Raw genomic sequence first — 12,895 nt, 5'->3', positions numbered from 1 at the left:
GACTGGCGCTCCGGGGGGTTAGTGGGTATGTGCTGGCCTGTGATTCTCCGAGGTCAGCAGTTCCAAGCCACCAGCCGCTTCTCTGGAGGAAGATGGGGTTTTCCGCTCCGCAGACAGTTAGGGTCTCCGGAACTCACAGCTAATTCTACCCTGTGCTGTGCGGTCACTGAGTCAGCACGGCCTTGATGGCAGTGAGTGTGAAAGGAACTGAGTGCATGCCAAGGAAAGTGGCAGACAAAGGGTCACCGGATTCTCTAACTATCAGAGTCAGTATTCACCCTGGAAACGAGGCCTGTTGGTCAACGAAAGCGAAAATGTCAAAAAGTTTATTACAAAGGTAACTTTGATGGGCTGCGAAGGTCGTCGATCATCGCGCATGGTTAGGTTTCCTCGTCACGCCTTCCTAAAACGAATGTCTAGCCGTGGCATGGTAGTAAAATGCTGCTCTACAGTTAAAAAGATTCCTGTCCTGAAAACGGTCCGCTAGTTTCTTTCTTCAGGTGATTTCTTTTTCAGGTTCTCAAGAGATTATTTTAGACCAATCAAATCGCACGTGTTCCAACAGCCCATGGAGTGGCGCTTTTTATGAGCTGTTATGAAAGCCAAGCTTAAGGGCAACGCGAGGAAGCACCAGCGGAAAACCTGTTTTCGTGTTTCCAGCTGCAGAGAGTAGTAACACTTCATGTGGAAGTGCTGTCTCCGTTCTCGCATTTCTCCCCTAGAGGGATAACAGCATTGCTTTCAGACTTCCCAAGGGTAATACAAACATTCTCTCCTAATTCAAATACACTTCTGACCTCATTCTGCTCTCACTCAATAAAACACTGTCATAAGAATTATTGATGATTCTATTGGTGACATAATTTTCTATAAGGTTTTCAGGAAGATTTAGAAATCGTTATGTGGTTTCCCTGGAACAGACAGATGTGAGGGGGGATTATGAATTAAGCTGCCTGCCTGGTTGTGGCTAGTATTAGATTATGAAATGCCTTGTCATATTAGAAACAGGAATCAAAGGATACGAAGTAAAAGCAAGCACGTTCTGAATAGAAAGAGGTAAGCAGACTGATGCTGGGGTTGCTCTTTTAAAATATCTTCAAGATGGTCCAGGAAAGTGTAAAGAGAGATTCTAAACGTTTCTAGGTAAAGAAGCAGAGCTAACTGGCAGATGCTGGGAATAAGTTCCCAAACACTGGGTGAATGGGCAGAAAAGAAGCAGATGTGACCTCATTTCCAATACATTCAGCTTTAAGGCGCTCTTCCCCTCTCCACCTGATGAAATGCTGGGATTGTTCTTTTGAAGGGTCTATTCAGCAGGGTTAATTTCTTATTTTTATCCTACTAAGCTATTAGGGTTTAAATGGTGTATTTCCCATCTACATGTGCATACATAATATAGATGCATATATAAATTATTCATGTGCTTAAAAATCACAGATTTTCTTTTATAATCTTTCTCACAGCTTTGCTTTCTCTCTTTTCGTTTCTTCCCTTTACTCTTCCTAAAACTGCACTTATTTTTAGACCAGTCATTTTGTAGGGATAATGTGGTTAAGGTATTGATAGTTTTATTAACAATTTTGTGTAATTATTTAGAATGAAAATACTACTTAGGAGTTTAAAGAAAAATCAGGAACTGTGTTGTTCCTTACTAGAAGAGCTCAAATCTATCTACTGTGGCCTTTTGTGGTTTCTAAATGGTACCTTACTTAGTCAGGGCTTCACTGCTTACAGGAGAGGAGACTTATACATGACCAGATTATGCTTATATGCTTCAAAACCTTCATGGAAAAATGTCTACCCTTTAACTCCATTTTCCCACCAACTGAAGCCCTCTCATATTTAGAGCTGTTGTCTTAAACTCTGTGCTCTGATCAGAGAATTTGACACTAATCACCTCATCGCTGAAATATACATGAGAAGATAGATTGATCATTTATTTAGTAGGTTTTTGTTTGTATCTTAAAATCTAATTTAAGACAGCTAAAAGCTTAATGTTAAATATTCACAGTACAATTTTTTTTGACACTGTAAAGTTTGATTCCGTTCATGATCTCAGGCTTTGTTTTTGTTTTTAATTAAAGTTTCTTGGGGGAAGGGCACGAGTTATTTGGTTTTCTTCAATACCAAATATAAGTCAAAATGTATTGCTAAGAATCATAGAAACCTTTATTAACAAAACCAACAAAATGTGAAGCTTTTGTTTTTGTATACATTCTCCTTAATGTATATACGCTTGTGAGGGTGGTGTTTCCACCTCCGTAGTCCTTCCCAGAACATTCTGCACACTTTGATTTACATCACATCAAAATGACAGGCTTACAATCCTCGAGAAACTCAAATCATGTTCCTGTGAAATGATTTGAATTTTGGGAACAGAAAGAATTCTGAAGGGCAAGATTTAAGACTGGAGGCTAGATATGGTAAGGTAAGGTTTCCCAACAAAATTTCCAGAGGACAGCCCTCGCTACCCTTGACAAAAGAGCAAGTGCGCTGTCATGATGGGGGAAGGAATTGCTTGGTACAACTTTGCTGGCCTTTTTAATCACCAAATTCAGTTCTCAAGTCTCTTAAAACTTCTGCCTACTTCGTCCCCATAATTGCCCTGTATCCTTTGAGAAAATCATGTGATTACCTAGAAATTTTCAAAACTAGTTGCCTTAACAAAGCTGAGCTGACCTCTTTGCCAAGCACCTCCCCTCCAAAGCCACTGTCAGAATGTGCCTTGCCCCTGCGTCATAGAGCTAAATCCAAGACTCGTCCTCATGATATAGTTCATCCAGTATAACCAGGTTCCCTTGCTTTGCCCTTGCTGAAGAGTGAAGGAAAAATCATCTCCTTGAGTTAGCTGGTCTTTGTGTAATACCTTTGACACCCATGGCTGGAAAAATTGCTGAGGCCAAGATATTCGCTTAAGATTGAAATTGCCAGCCCATATGCAGTCCTAACTTTGGTACCTCTCTCATCAATGGCAATTCTACAGTCTTCTTCCATTTAATTCTAGATGTCAGCCACAGTTTCTTCATTTATTGAGGTCGACAGTCTTCCCAACCATTCTTAAAATGCCTGATCTGCCTGGGAACTGTTGTTTAATGTGAAGTAACAGTCCCATAAACTTGTTACAAAGAACCATTGATTTGGGGAGAGGTCCACTTGAGTTTTGTTAAAAATTTGATATTAGTCTGACCTCAAAATCATCTCCTTCCCTTGCAAAAAATAAAGAAAACCTTTTGGGGCAGCTAGGAGATGAGAGAAGTGTAATTACTGAGCGAACTTGCCTGCACCCACCCAGTGATGGCAGAGACGTGTTTTCTAAGCATGCTTGGTGTGAAATAAGCCTGTGCATGTATGAATTGTACCAGTTGCAGCAGTAAATTTGGACTTACTCTCAAATGTTAAAACCCATGTCTCTCAGAGGCCTCTGGGCTTGTTGCCTATGACAATAACTGGTGCAGTATGCGGTCTAAAAGTGTTTTGTCTTTTTTGGAAAGGATAATTAGCTTGTTTGTTGGTTTCTATTGTAGATTTTAACCCGGAATCCTGGTGGCACACGTCCCGCTGAAGGAAAGGTTGGCCGTGCTGGCCGACCAACCAGCTAAGATGAAGCAGTTGGCTTCTAAGAGGATTCCCATTGGGAATTCCCATGGAGCAGTTCTACTCTGCCTGGAGGGTCCCTGCAAGTCAGACTTTGACATGAGGGAGGTGGACTTGGGTTGGGTTAAACATTATAATTAACTTAAATTTTGGTACTTTAATTGCCCATTTCTTCTTTCAATTCCCCACCCCCACCCCCTTGAATATTACCCATTTTTGTAACCTGATTTAGAATCTCTAGTCAGTCACTGTGTTACAAGAAAATTTAGCAAGAAACGATTTCCAAGATAAATTGGCCTAAAGAACGTAGACTAACACTGGCAGATTTACTTTTTCATATTTAAATAAAGTACTTGTTTTCCATGAAATACCAAATTTCACTTGCAGACATGACTTATCCAAATCCAAAGAGAGAGAAAATAAAATTTAGAGAATGATTCAAATTTTAGACTTGTAGGGAAAGTAATGTTTTCAGTCGTCTCATTTGGGTTCCCAAATGGATCTTTAAACCATGCCCAACAAATAGCATGAGATAATGGAGCCCAAATAATGTTTATTTTAGCAAGATAGTCTCCGCCAGTAGCTATAGCCCTTTATTCAGTCCATGAACAAACACCCTACCTAGGACCTGCTACTTACAACTGAGGTGCTTGGGACACACAGACCAATTGTACACACTCACTATCCTAAAGAGCCCTAAGACCAGGGATAAATGTGTACACATATCCTATAAAGTGATTGAGATAGTTAGTTTATTGTGCCAACCCGGCCAATAAACACATGTGGGGTTAATTGAAGGGCCAAGAGATAAATGGCTCGGTGAGCCTCACCTTTCAAGTTCTCCGGTCTCTTGCTTTCTGATGGACGGACCAGGTTGCAGCTGCCTTAACCAGTTCCCTGCTTCAGCTGGCAAGGCTCGCTTCCTGCAAGACATCCTTAAGAAGAAGCCGCATGGGCCTACCCTGATGCAGCTGTGGGTGCTGGAGCAGCCGTGTGGAGCCCCCTGCCAGCGCTGAGATGCTTACACATTCACTGATTTATCTTTCCTCCTGCAGTTAGCATCATTGCATCTGTTTTGTGAGATGGAGGAGGACTTTGTGGATTGGTATCAGACATAGGGGTTAATGATGGACTTGTGGGCTTGGGCAGCACTGGGTTGGGATGTTTTCTTGATGTACACTTTCCCTTTATATAAAACTCTCGCATACATGCGTTTCTGTGGATTTGTTTCTCCAAAGTACCCAGACTAATACAGTGATTTAGGAAGAACAGTGTTAAAATATTCAGTTTTCCTGGAGCATTGAGTCCTCCATTTAAGTTTGAACTATTGTATGCTTAATGATAATTTCACATTTACAAAATAGTATTAGATATAATACAAGTTAATAAAGTGGAAGCTTTTATGTGACATTTCTTTTCAGTTAAAATTTTACTTCATATGTTGACAAGAGAAAGTTTTTATTAATAAGGAATTTTCAAGTTACCCTCATACCTTTAAACTATGCAATGCGTTGACATGGTTTCTAAAACAAGTTTCAGCATAATTTTTGGCAATTCTATACCTGCTTAAGTTTGGATGAATTAAATGTTTATAATTTTTACTAAGTAGTTCTGAGGATTGACTTATTTTCATGCTTTTTAACCACTGCCAGAAACCCTTTTAACCTTATCTAGTCACTGGAATAAAGATCTAACTTAAAATTAGTGTATTTTTTAATTTCAAAAGTGTTCTCTTTAAGAAGAGTATCTTCTCTCCCAAACACATTAAATATATATATGTATATGTGTATATATATGTATGCTATGGGAAGGTTTGGTTTGGGTGAGATTAGGGTAAGAGTCCTTCACAGTTGAAGAATGATGTTCCTAAACCCTTATTGAAAAGATGTTTCTTTTCTCCCTTAAAAAAAGTCATGTTCTCAAAAAAAAAAACAACCCAGCAAACTCACTAGTTGATGCCGACTCACAGCGATCTTCTAGGACAGGGTAGCACTCTGTGTCTGCCCCCCCCCCCCCTCTCTCTCTCTCTCTCTCTCTCTCTCTCTCTCTCTCTCTCTCTCTCTCTCTCTCTCTCTCTCGTTTCCAAAATGGTAACTTTTTACAGGAGTAGAAAAACTCAGTCTTTATCCTGTTGGTGGTTTCGAACTGCTGACCTTACGATTAGCCACCCAATGTATCACCACTTTGTTACCAATGCTCTTCCCATGTTTACATACAGTGCCCATTAAAGTAAGATTAAATATAAAAAATATTCTGAAGTATACGAGGGCTTCAAAAAGTTGTGGGAAATTCCATTAGATTTTTCCGTAATTTTTTGAAGCCCCCTTGCAAACAGTTCTTAATAAAGAGATGGCCTGGTAACTGGACTCTGGCCAATTTAAATCTTATGATAACACCAGAGTAAAAATTATCACCCAGAAGTAGACGTGTGGTAAATTATGTTTCACTTCTTTTAACAACACAGTTGAAATAGGAACTTGCCCTTGTGAGAAGAAACCTGTTTAACCCTTGTTTGGTTTCTTCAGTGAGTTTCAGACACTGAAACAGGGTCAGAAATGTTCACTTCTCACATTCACACGCTCCTGCTCATACGTGCGTTCTCCCACAAATGTACTCTGTCAACTCTGCCTCTTAGTTACCCTGGAAGAAAGTCTTTCGAATCACTGACTGTGCAGTTAGCTGCGCAGCAAGAAACTAACTATCCCACCCACCTGGCTCGTTTGCAGCCAAATTTCACCTCTTACCCTAAAGTCTGAGTGGATCCACAGCAGCTGGGATGACCTGAGGTACCTGTGCTTTTGGCTTGAAAAGGAAGTTCCGGGCCTCCAGACACAGACGGGATGGCGTAGGTCCAGGCAGTATTTCCTTCTGTCACGCATAGGATCACTATGGGTGGGAACCTACTTGATAGCACCTAAAAGTAACGGTGGGAACAAGGTATTGGAAAGGATTCTTGGACTAGAGTCCATTAAAAAATGCTCACTTTAAGCATGTTAACTAAGAAAAAGTAGATTTTTCTTAAGGTAACTCACGTGATTATCTTGAAGAACTTAAATAGTTGATTGCCCAAAAATGGTTGATAATTTTCTATTGAATATGTTGTATTTTTAATACATTTATTTTCTCATTATTTGTTTGGCAAATCACAAAATTATCTTATGCCATCCTAATGATAAAGAACAACTTGTACTGTGATGAAACTGGAGGAAAAAACTCTAAAACTTAAAACTTGCCATAGATAGTCTGCAGTTGACCAGCATTAATCTGCACCACAGGTCTTCAGAAAATTGTAATGCAGATGGGTACCTCTTTTAAGACTACCAGATGGTGCACATGAAAATTAAATTGGCAAATGCTAGTTAGCTGTTTGCACTACTGTGGTATTTATTGGGAAGCTCTCTTAAAATAGAAATATTTTTGTTTAGATGATTAAGTGTTCAAACATCTGACCCAGCCAACTTTTTAGAAAGGCATCCATTAATTTTAGCGTTATTCAGTACAGTATTGTATTCATATGCAATATTTCATAGGTGTGTCCGGTAAAACTGGACGTGGAATTTTCTTTATTTGGTTAAGAAGGAGTGGTACTTTGGTTTCTTACAAACCTGGCAAAACCTTTTCAGCCACAAAACCTTTTCAGTAAGTGAATAAGACACCAGCGCCTGCATACGTGCTTATAGCTGTGGTGGCCGCAGCACATCAAGTGGACGTTTTGAGAGACAACAAAGGAAATAACCCTCAGCTTTTGTACACTAGGCAGAGCTCGCCATAATCCAGAGTTTAACCATTTCCGTTTCTAGGGTAAATTTGGATCAAACTGGTTTACTGAATATTACTGTGTCGTGTTTACCCTACCAAAGTCTAATGTATAATTCAAGAGTTGCTGGCTTGGATTCTTTTGGGGAGTTACTGTGATGTCTGTCAGTCATACTTTTTATGTTTTAGTACCTTTAGGACTATTATCCCACTCTGGTTCTTAAAAAAAGATGAAGAAGAACAGGGATCCCTCTAAGTGAGTCTCTTTCTTTCGGCATATAATTCATGAAACTCATACTTATGCCCCCACTGATAAAGCTGTATTGTTTTTTCAACACAACACGTTCTATTTTTATTTCTCCATCTTCCAAAGCAGGGCCCCTGGTGGTGGTGTGGATATGAGGTGGGCTGCTGACCCCAAGGTCAGCAGTTCAAAGCCACCCTCTGCTTCTTGGGAGAAAGATTGGGCTTTCTACTCCTGTATAAAGTTAGGCTGGGGAACTCACAGGACAGTTCCACCCTGTCCTTTTATAGAGTCACTATGAATTGGCATCTACTCAATGACATGAGTTCGGATTTTGTTTTGGGGGGCTCCCGTAGCACTACTTTTTAGCTACTCAGTACTATAATTCTGAATATAGATTTACATTTTATATAGGTTTATAACAGTACTATAATTCTGAATATAGATTTGCAATGGCCACATGGAATTCACACACAATGCTCACAATTACAGGGTTTGTTAAGAAAGTTAATGGGTTATATTGCAGGTGACAGATGTTCAGGATACAGTTGTTCATCTAGGACATGTTAACAGAATTATTTAGGGCTGCTAATAATGCGCCAAGGACATGCCACCCCACTGTCAGCCGCCACCCAAGGGCACTCAGCTTAAGCATCATGGGTCAGAGAGCCCTACTCCAGAGGCATCTCACCCTAGTAAACCACAACCTGAAGGCACAACCTCCATGGGTGAGCAAGCCCACCTCCCCCAATTAAGTGCCCAAAGGCACCCTACTCCACAAGTCAATCACCTGCCCCCAAATACTCTGTTCTCCTTGCTCTGTGGGCTGGGAAATCCCTCCTGTCTGTCTCATGCTCTGGCTCTTGGTTCTACTGCTGCTACTCCTCTATCACAGCTGTCTTCTAGATCCAAGAGGTTCACTGTGCAAGGATTCCAGGTCCAAAGGATGCACTCCTGGCTCTTGCTGGTAGTGAAATTCCTCCAGATGTTCTGCTTGTCACATACCTCATTTTATACCCATCGGGATGGCGATCACAATGTACCTTGTTAACAGTGACTCACAAGTGAATCCTATCAGCGTCTTCCCCCACCTTCTTACCCAAACCTATGCAGAAAAGGGTCATTTGGTGGGAGTGAGATAAACGTTGGCTAGAAGAACTGCATTAAGTAATTCTCTGTCCCTGCATAAGCCATACTCAAATCTTATGTAGAATTTCTATATTTAAATAGAGTTTACCTAAAGATACTTCTACTTCTCTATGTTTGGTTCTTCCTCGTTGGTAACAGAAGCATCACCATTGGATAGTGACCCTAAATCTCTATGTGGCTTACCAGTCTTAAAATATACTTATAATAATGTCCTTTTCCATAAGGAATGATGTCCAAAATATTCAAGGGCTGGTAAGGTCTCTGATCTTGAGTCTGTCTGTCCATTTTAAACCATGATTAAACACAGATAAATGTCTTAGTCCTCACCCATCCCCAGTGGCAAATTACCCAGTAAGCAAAGTTTGGGATCACATTTATTTACTTACTAATCTAGTGAAGAGTTTCGCACTTTTTCACCAAATAAAGGATTCTGTTTCAAGATATGGCTGGCACATCTTGCTCCCATCTCCACAGCACCTTCTACACATGCTAAGCCTGTTTGTTTTCAAATTTACAGTCCTTGACAAGGATGGAGTAGCCAGCAAGCAAGGCAAGTTAGGTCATACTGTGCTTACTTACTAATGTGCAGTCAACCCTGTCACCTGTTTTGTGGTGAGACCCATGCAAAATTGTTCACCGAACATTAGTAGGTAAACACAAGTAAGCCCTGGTTGTCCTTGCTTCCTGTGTAATTCACCTTTGCCTCCTTGTCTACCATGCCTCACAGGCACAGTGTCTCCCAACGAAGTCCACTCTCACACCTCTGAAAGGAGCGAGCCCTGCTGGTCTGCACGTAGGAGACATTTGCGTAGACTCAAGCTCTGGTTCCCAAAGACACAGGTGTACTGAGGCTGGAGCACCTCAGACTGCCACTCTTATTTTTTTGTCCACATGAGCACCCCATGTTTACTGAATTTCAGTGTCTGCTTTATTTTTACCCCTTCCTTTCCTGCTTCCTGTGCCCCCTTGTCAAGCTCCTTCTCAGTGAAGTACAGCTAAAGGAAGCTGGTTGATGTCATTTTTCTAATCTGAAGATACTGTTTATCAGGAGGGTTTTTCAATCACCACCTGCAGCTTGGCTTGTTGAATGTTTTAAGCTCTGTGGCGCATGAAGAACGAGAAGCCGGCAGCTTGTTTATTGTTCAACAGTGGCCATTTATTACAGCCAACTAGTAATTTCTCAAGAGATCATGTAGCTAACGTTCATCATGAAGAGATTTGTTTTTGAAGGTTTACCCATCATTTCAAATTCAAACAAGTCTGTGCTACTATCATTTCTTCTTAGGGCCATTTTTTCCAAGCTCCTTTGTATTCATGTAATTTCTACCAAAGCACGACCTCTTGGAAAAATAATTTGGAATATCTATATAGATATATATATAGGGATATAGATATATGTATATATATAATAAATACCAAACTAAAAGAACTGAAGAAAAATTCAGGTTCTAAGTTGCAAATACTGAAAAATTTTATGAGCAAAATATTGAACACTAAGAACCATCAAAAGAAGATGGAAAGCATGCACAGTCACCGAATCAAAAGCAGTGGGAGACATCCAACCATTTCAAGAGGTAGCCTATGATCAAGAACTGACACTACTAAGGAAGTCCAAACTTCACGGAAGGCATTAGTGAAAAATAAAGCCTCCAGAATTGGCAGAACACCGATGGAAATGTTTCAATACGCTGATAAAGCATTCATTTGTATATATATATTTTTAAAGGTAGGGAGCTACCAGACCAACTGACTGGAAGAAGGCTATATTTGTACCAATTCCAAAGAAAGATGATACAACAGAATGCTGAAATTGTCGACAATAGCATTAATATCAGGGAGAAATAAAGATTTGCTAAACATCATGCAGCCACAGTTCCAGCATTCCATCAACAGAAGCTGCCACAAATTCAAGCCAGATTCAGTACACAACATGGAATACGGGATGTTGCTGACGTCGGATGCATTTTAGGTAAAAAGCGAGAACACCAGGAGGATGTTTATTTGTATTTCTTGGTTATGTTCAACTGTATGTAGCAGGACAGACTGGATGGCCTTGAGAGGCACAGGGATTTCAGAACATTTAATCGTGCTCATACAGAACAGAGGCAGGTAGAGGAGCAGAACAAGGGTTTGTTCTTCCTTGGTGTAAAATCGGGGAAGATGTGCTCGAGGGTCATGTCCTTTCACTGTACTTTTTCAATTTGTATGCTGAGCAAATAACCCCAGAAGCTGGACCATATGAAGAACATGGGATCTAGATCGGAGGAAGACCTATGAGCAACTTTCAGTATACCGATGACACACCTTGCTTGCTGAAAGCGAGGAGGGCTTGAAGCCCTTACTCATAAAGATGAATGGCTGCGGCCTTCAATCTAGATTCCAACAATTGGACCAATAGATAACATCATGATAAAGGGGACAAAATTAAAGTGGTTAAGGATTTCATCTTGCTTGGATCCATAATCAGTGCTCATGGAACTAGCAATCAAGGAAGGAAACAATATATTGCATTGGGCAAATCTTGCACAAGACCTCGTCTCGGGATCCAAGGTGGCTGACAACATACCATGGGTTTTTCAGTCACCTCCTGTGCACGTGAAAGTTGAAGGGTTAATTGAGCCGACCAAAGAAGAGTAGATGCAGTGGAATTAGGGTGCAAGTGAAGAATATTGACATAGACTTCCAAAAGAACAAATACCTGTTTTGGAGGAAACACAGCCAGAATGTTCCTCAGAAGCGAGGAGGGCGATATTTTATCTCACGTTCTTTGAGCATGCTATCAAGAAAGACCAGTCCCCGGAGAAGGAAATCCTGCTTGGTAAAGTGGAGGGGCAGCGAAAACGGGGAAAACCCTGGGCAAGACAAATTGAGACAGTGGATGCAACAATGGGCTCAAGCAGAACACTTTTTCGTGATGGCTCAGGACGGGGCGGCGTTTTGTTCTGCTGTGCACAGGGTGGCTATGCATTGACTCCCAACAGCAGCACACACACATCTATACACACACACACACACACACCTATACACACACACACCTATACACACATCTATACACACACACATCTATACACACACATCTATACACATACACATCTATACACACACACATCTGTACACACACATCTATACACACACACATCTATACACACACACATCTATACACACACACACCTATACACACACACATCTATATACACACACACACATCTATACACACACATCTATACACACACACATCTATACACACATCTATACACACACACATCTATACACACACACACATCTATACACACACACATCTATACACACACACATATCTATACACACATATCTATACACACACATCTATACATACACACATCTATACACACACACATCTATACACACACATCTATACACACATCTATACACACACATCTATACACACACATATCTATACACACACATCTATACACACACACATCTATACACACACACATCTATACACACACACACATCTATACACACACACATCTATACACACACACATCTATACACACACACATCTATACACACACACATCTATACACACACACATCTATACACACATCTATACACACACACATCTATACACACACACATCTATACACACACACATATCTATACACACATATCTATACACACACATCTATACATACACACATCTATACACACACACATCTATACACACACATCTATACACAAATCTATACACACACATCTATACACACACATATCTATACACACACATCTATACACACACACATCTATACACACACATCTATACACACACACACATCTATACACACACACATCTATACACACACACATCTATACACACATCTATACACACACACATCTATACACACACACATCTATACACACACACATCTATTCACACACATCTATACACATACATCTATACACACACACATCTATACACACACACACATCTATACACACACACATCTACACACACACATCTACACACACACATCTATACACACACATCTATACACACACATCTATACACACACATCTATACACACACATCTATACACACACATCTATACACACACACATCTATACACACACACATCTATACACACACACACATCTATACACACACACATC

At 40.4% G+C, this 12,895-nt stretch overlaps 1 protein-coding gene across 2 annotated transcripts in view; it reads left to right on the top strand.

Annotated features, from left to right (window-relative positions):
- The window catches only part of GALNT7 (polypeptide N-acetylgalactosaminyltransferase 7), a 185,058-nt gene that overhangs the window by 79,967 nt on the left and 92,196 nt on the right, over positions 1 to 12,895 (top strand). The window lies entirely within an intron of this gene.

This window comes from Tenrec ecaudatus, chromosome 8, assembly GCF_050624435.1.
Source record: "Tenrec ecaudatus isolate mTenEca1 chromosome 8, mTenEca1.hap1, whole genome shotgun sequence".
In the NCBI taxonomy this organism is placed as follows: domain Eukaryota; kingdom Metazoa; phylum Chordata; class Mammalia; order Afrosoricida; family Tenrecidae; genus Tenrec; species Tenrec ecaudatus.
Note: the sequence above shows the minus strand (reverse complement) of the source record. Positions and strands in the feature narration are given on the sequence as shown.